Genomic DNA, 6743 nt, shown 5'->3' with positions numbered 1-6743 from the left:
GCTCATTTCTAGCTAAACTCGAAAGATTTCCCAAGCTTCGATTTACCACCTTAGTTTGACCATCTATTTGGGGGTGGTAGGCATTGCTAAAATTAAGCTTGGTCCCCATCTTTTTCCACAGACTCTTCCAAAAAAGGCTCATGAATTTTGTATCTTGGTCCGATATAATAGATCTTGGAACCCTGTGCAAGCGAACAATCTCCCAAAAATATAGGTGAGCAATTCGGGCGACATCCATCATCTTTTGGCAAGCTACAAAATGGGCCATCTTGGAAAATCGATCAACCATTGCGAGAATAGAATCCATGCTTCTTTGAGTGCGAGGTAACCCCAAAACAAAATCCATGCTAACGTCAAGCCATGGGCCATCAGGAACTGGTAATGGGGTGTATAGACCCGCATTCGTGAGGCCCCAGTTAGACTTTTGACAAATAAAACACCGTTCCACGTAACGTATCACATCACTAGTTAGCTTGGGCCAATAATAGTCTGATGAGACTAAGGCCATTGTCTTGCCCAAAGTTGCCTTCTCCATGCTACTCTTGTATTATTTAAGAGGAATGCATAGCTGTAAAACCCGAAATAGATAACCATTAAGAATAACATAATCATTGCGCTTACCTACACACACCTCAGCAAATATCTTCCTAAATGAAGGATCTTCTGTATACAACTCTCGAAAAGTGTCAAAACCCACAACTTTGGTATGCATATTAGTAAGGAGTGCAACCCTCCTACTTAGAGCATTAGCAACTCGATTCAAATTCCTTGATTGGAGTCGTAAAGAAAAGGTGAACTCCTAAAGGTAACCAACCTATTTGGCATGTATGCGACTAAGCTTCTGTTGGCCATTTATATACTTGAGGACCTCATGATCAGTGATAAGGATGAACTCCTTCTGCACCAGGTAATGACGCTAATGCTTCAAATATTGTACAATGGCATAAAACGTCATTGGTGGAATAATTCTTCTTGGACCCCTGAAAACGTTTCACTGAAAAAGGCAATCAGACGTCCTTCTTGGCTTAGGACATTACCAATGAAAACGCCAGCTGCATCACAATTAATTTCAAAAATATTCTCAAAGTTTGGAAGCGCAAGAACAGGTGCTTCCGTCATTTACTTCTTCACTAATTGAAAGCTTGCATTGGCTTCTTCAGTCTACTGGAAATTCCAATCCTTTAAGCACTTGGTAATTGGTGCAATCAATGTACTAAAATTTCAAATGAATCGTTGGTAGAATGACGTCAATCCGTGAAAACTCCGGACATTATGTAGACTTTTGCGTTTGGCCATTCTAGAATTGCAATCACCATAGACTGATTTGCAATAACACATCAATAGACACAACATATCTAAGAAAAGTAACAGTGTAAGTAAGAAAGGAACACTTCTTTTGATTGACATATAGACACTCTTTTCGTAGGGTTCCAAGAACCTCCCTGAGGTGCTTTAGGTGTGTCTCCTGCAATGAGCTGTAGATGAGAATATTGTCAAAGTACACAACAAAGAATTTCCCCATGTAAGGCTGCAACACCTGATGTATGGACCTCATGAATGTACTGGGAGCATTGGGTAGCCCAAAAGGCATGACATCCACTCGTACAACCAATGATACGTTTTGAACGCTGTTTTCCACTCATTTCCAAGCCTGATTCTGATATGGTGATACCCACTTCTAAGGTCAATTTTGGAAAAACCTTAGAACCTGCTAACTAATCCAACATGTCATCTAAGCGAGGAATCGGGAATCTATACTTCACCATGATTTGATGGATGGCTTGGCTATCAATACACATACGCCACGATCCATCCTTCTTAGGACCTAAGAGAGCAGGAACTACACATGAACTCATGGTCTCTCAGATGTAGCCTCTTTCCAACAACTCTATCACTTGGCGTTGCAATTCTTTAGATTCCTTCAGGCTAAGGCGATAAGCTGGTCGATTTGGCAAGCTTGACTGTAGCACGAGGTCAATGTGGTGCTGTATATCTCTCATGGATGGTAAAACAGGGGGTAGATTCTCTTGCATCAAATCAGCAAACTTTGTAAGCACCCCTTGTAACTTTACTAACACTTTATCATCTACCCTAGCACCTTCTTCACATGGCATCAAACCATATACAACTTCCTTTTCTTTTGCTTCCTCCAGGAATCAAGGCATTGATAGGAGAGTAGTGCCCTTTTCAATCACTAGTGCATGAATGACTACTCGTCGAGGTTCTAACACCATCTTCTTTCCCTTAATGCTCAAGGTATAGGTATTCCATCATCCATGATAGATAACACTTCGATCATACTGCCAAGGCCTGCCTAATAATAAATTACATGCATCCATAGACACTCCATCACACCAAGCATTATCAAAATATTTTCTACCAATTGAAAAAGAGACCAAATACCTCCTATCTATTGTTACCGTGAACTCCATTTTTTCAACCATGATAATTTGTATGGTTTTAGATGGCGATTAGTCTTCAGCTAAAGCTTCTTAATTGCATCCTCCGACACCATATTCTCACAACTGCCACAGTCAATTATAAGCTTGCAAACCTGCTCTGCAATTGTGCATGTGGTATGAAAACTATTGGTTCTTAACCAATCTTCTTCATAATCATCTTTTGGAGCAATCAAGCTTTTTCTGACAACAAGAGTTTTCTTCCCATCTCCATACAAAATATCTCCATCATCACCTTCATCAAAAACAACAACTCTGATGTCGACTTGCACTTCTACTGTCTCATCCTCAATCAAGAGATTCTTACTCATTTTGCTAGCAGATTTCAGGCAATCTGTCGATTGATGACCGGGCTCCCCACATCTGAAACAATGGATGTTGGAATTGGAACTCTGACCTTGCGTAGATTGAGGATTAGGACGAGGCTCCTGAGGATAGGATCTTTGTGTATTCTGATCTCCTCTCGGTGTAGATATGGTATTATTCCAAGCTTGCTGCTTTTCTACTGTCAAAGCACATCGGTAGCTTTCAGAAACCATCCAAATTGAGTGGACATTAAGGATGTCTTGTAGGGACTGCCGCAAACCGCCTAGGTATTGAGCCACCAACTGCTCCCCAGTCTCGGACAAGTCTTTCTGAGCAACCAACAGCTAGAACTCTTAAGTGTAAATATCAACAGATCTCTCATCTTGTCTCAGCGTATGAAGCCGCTGAAATAATGTCTACGTGTATCCGATGGGTACAAAGTGTCCCTTCATATTCTCCCTATCACAAATCTTCGGCTTGCCTTGTCTATCCCGCGATCGCTTTAGCTACTCCCACCAAGTGGATGTGCGACCCTATAGTTTGATAGCAACAAGCTTCACCTTCATTCGATTTGGAACCTCTTTATAATCAAAGATCCTCTCTATTTCATGCAGCCAATCAATGAACCCTTTGGCTTGTAAAGTGGCAGAAAATTCTGGAAGCTCAACTTTGAAGCCTAAGTCTCCATTCCGCCAATCCCAAACACGCTTTTCTTGAACCAGAAGATGATTGTGATACGGGTTCTCAAGATTGGATTTTGAATCACGAAAATCCATCTCGCAATTCCTCTCCAAGTTTTGTGCCACTAGACGATGGGTTAACTCTATAACGTGCCTCTTCAAACCTTCAATCATCACGTCTTGCACATTGCGTTCATCGTAGGGGATTTCCTTATTCAGACCCTGCCCACGTCGACCATGACCACGAGCACCAGCCATAAAAAATGATGAAAAAATTCACCCCATGAAAACGCTAAGCTCTGATACTTACTGACACCAGGCAAATCTAAGATTGTTCTGACAGCTTATGATAGCAGCAGAAACTAAGAATTAGAGATTGAAAAGGGAACTTAAGAATAGAAAAAATAACAAATAAGGAAGAAAAAGATCCTAACTACCCCAAATAAGCAAATAGAGGAATATCTCTAAAAGACTTAAATTTAATTGATAGTTCAAATTGAATTAAAAAATAACAAAGACTAGATGCCTTTATATAGGCTAGGCACCTCCTAAATTAAAAGGAAAAAGGAAAAGCAAACCTAATTGGAAAAGGAAAGCAAATCCTAATAGGAAAAGGAAAATAAATCACAATAGGAAAGGAAAAACCCAATCCTTTTTGAAAAATGAAAACTAAAGTATAAATAATAAATCCATTTTATTATTATTATTCTTCTGCATGAGTATATGGCCGACATCTAGAGGATAAAGTCCTAAGGCTACATTATGCTTTTTTTCACTTGATGAATTTACAATACAGATGATTCCTATTCATAAGAAGGTTGAGAGAATATAAAAAAGTATGGGAGATCAAACCATATCAGATCTAAATGCATTCAAATTTGATTTGATTTGATTACAATGGTAGAATTAAACCTTATGAATATATTCTAATTGCTCCCTTCAAACTCAAGGTGTAAGAATTTCGGAAGCTTGAGTTTGATATTTTCGTTTGACTGTGATTGGCAACGGTGACTGGAGGCAGTTGGCAACGATGATTGGCTAAAATGATAGCCAACTAAGAGCTGGAATGGGCCTGTGTTTTATACAATACTACAAAGGCCTTATAGAAATGGCCCAGCGGTGGGCCAAATATGAGAGCCAACTATGGGCTAAAATGGGCATGATTTTTAAACAATACCTAAAGGCCAAATAAATTGGGCCAACAAAGGACCAAAAATAGGTCGTGGTCAACAACAAACGACCAAATAACTGGGCCAACAAAGGGCCAAAATATGGGCATCTCTGCCTTTTCTTAATTTCTTTTAAGTGATTTTTTTTTTCTTCTTTTATTTTCTTTTCTTTTTTTTTTTTTTTTTTTTTTTTTTTTTCAGCTGTTTATTATTATTATTATTATTAGTATTATTTTTTTCTCAATTTTTTCTCTTTAGCACGACATCGCATCACCAAAGCAAATACAAAAACCACCTCAGAAATCAAAGAACTGCCGTCGTAGTCCTTCTTGATGATCTTCCTTGCTTTCACTTTGGAAATCTTTTTCGGTAGTCTTTGCTTGCTCGTTGCTTGTTAAGTTGTTCTTCAAACGGATGTGGTTATTGAGTCGAGAAGCATATGAGAGGGTTAGTAAAATTGAGCTTGGGCAATGGCAATCGTTATAGGAAACTCTATTTGTGCAAGCACAATAAGTACTGCTGCCAACTCACAAGAAAAGACAAAAGGAATTCAAGAAATCACCAAGAAACACAATAATCACTACATGGAATATATGTCCCCTGCTATTATTGTTATTCTTATTCTTAGTGACTCTTCCACATCTGAGCCATCTCGGCTAATGATTTTGTTGACGACCCATCTTGGCTCAAAGCCCTTTCAGCTGCATTTTTACTTCTTTCATTTTACTCTTTAGCAATTTTCCTTCTCCCTCAATTACCTCTCTTGCATAGTTTGCAATATCTTTGTGTCCCACCAGGCCTTTTTCATTGACTTTGACCCTCAAAGCAACCTTCAAATCATCAGCTAACAGTACAGAGTTCATCCTTTGCTCTGCGTAGAGTGGCCATGCAATCATCGGCATGCCGTTCACAATGCTCTCCAGGGTTGAATTCCACCCACAGTGGCTCAGGAACCCCCCAGTCGAGGCATGCTTTAGGATCTGCATCTGAGGAGACCCAAGAGGGCACCACTAGACCCAACCCTTTTGTCCTCTTTTCCTTCCGTCAAAGCTTTAAAACAAACCAGTTCCAAATCCAGAAAGCTATTAACCATAATTCCAGCAGCAAGAGGGTATTGTTTGACTGTTTGTAGAATCGCTTTATAGACCTCATTATTTCTATCTTGAAATGCGTGTGTGACTGGGTAATTAGACCGGTTCAGGCAAGTCTCTATACTCACAAGGGTATGTTTCATCAAGCTCAGGTAAGTAAAAGACGAATGACAAAACCATCACAGTTGTAGTGAAAAAAAATATAGGAAGAAACACCGAATTCTTTAGCCATATCAAACACCTCTGTACCTAATAAATCAACCACTGCCAAGTTGACTCGGCCAAGACCTTGAAAGAGTCTTGTAGGGCAAGGAGGGACCGAGTCAGGGTGAGTATGATCCGGGTCTCCATCATAACATCATTGGGGAGGTCGTCCAGGCTGACAGGAGAGAGAAGTACGGAGGATATTGCGTTGGGTAGGGCTTCAAGGATGGCTTTCTGAGATTTCATGGGTGAACCATTTGTGGGGATGAGAAGGTGACCAAGAAATTGTGATGGACGACAAATCGCTTTGTGATGTAGACCGGAATGCTTGGGAGTATATTAGGAAGACCCGATTAGATGGAAGCAAGAAGACTACTCGAGAAAAGTCTGGTAGTGCACATGACGCTCCTCGTTACTGCGATCGAGCGCACCAAGCCCCTGGTATTGCGAGGGCACGATCGAGTGCCCACGTACACTCGATCGCACCTGTAACTGGGCTCGAGCACACACGAGGGGAATTATGTTATTTTTCATCTTTTATTAGCTAAACCAACTTTATTTCATTGTTTTACTAGGATTAAGGTTTCAGGAGTCTTTATTTCGTTATTTTATTAGGTTTAGAGTTTTGGGGGTATTTATGTCAGATTTTATTAGGTTTAGGGTTTTGGGATATAAATATATGCTTATAGCCTCCAAGAAAAGGAGTTGTTGTTTATTATTGATTTTGATTAATGAGAATACTTAGAGTTGAGTTTATTCCTCTTTTCCTATAAACGTTAGAGAGTATCTATTGTTTTTAGAAGAATTCTCAGATCATTGATAGACTCAAGATCT

At 39.8% G+C, this 6743-nt stretch overlaps 1 pseudogene; it reads right to left on the bottom strand.

Annotated features, from left to right (window-relative positions):
- Positions 1-5300: 5300 nt before the first annotated feature.
- On the bottom strand, positions 5301-6443 carry LOC132174283 (hydroquinone glucosyltransferase-like; annotated as a pseudogene).
- Positions 6444-6743: the final 300 nt, after the last annotated feature.

This window comes from Corylus avellana, chromosome ca3 (genome assembly GCF_901000735.1).
Source record: "Corylus avellana chromosome ca3, CavTom2PMs-1.0".
NCBI lineage: Eukaryota > Viridiplantae > Streptophyta > Magnoliopsida > Fagales > Betulaceae > Corylus > Corylus avellana.
The sequence above is the reverse complement of the archived record's forward strand: the minus strand, read 5'-3'. Positions and strand labels throughout refer to the sequence as shown.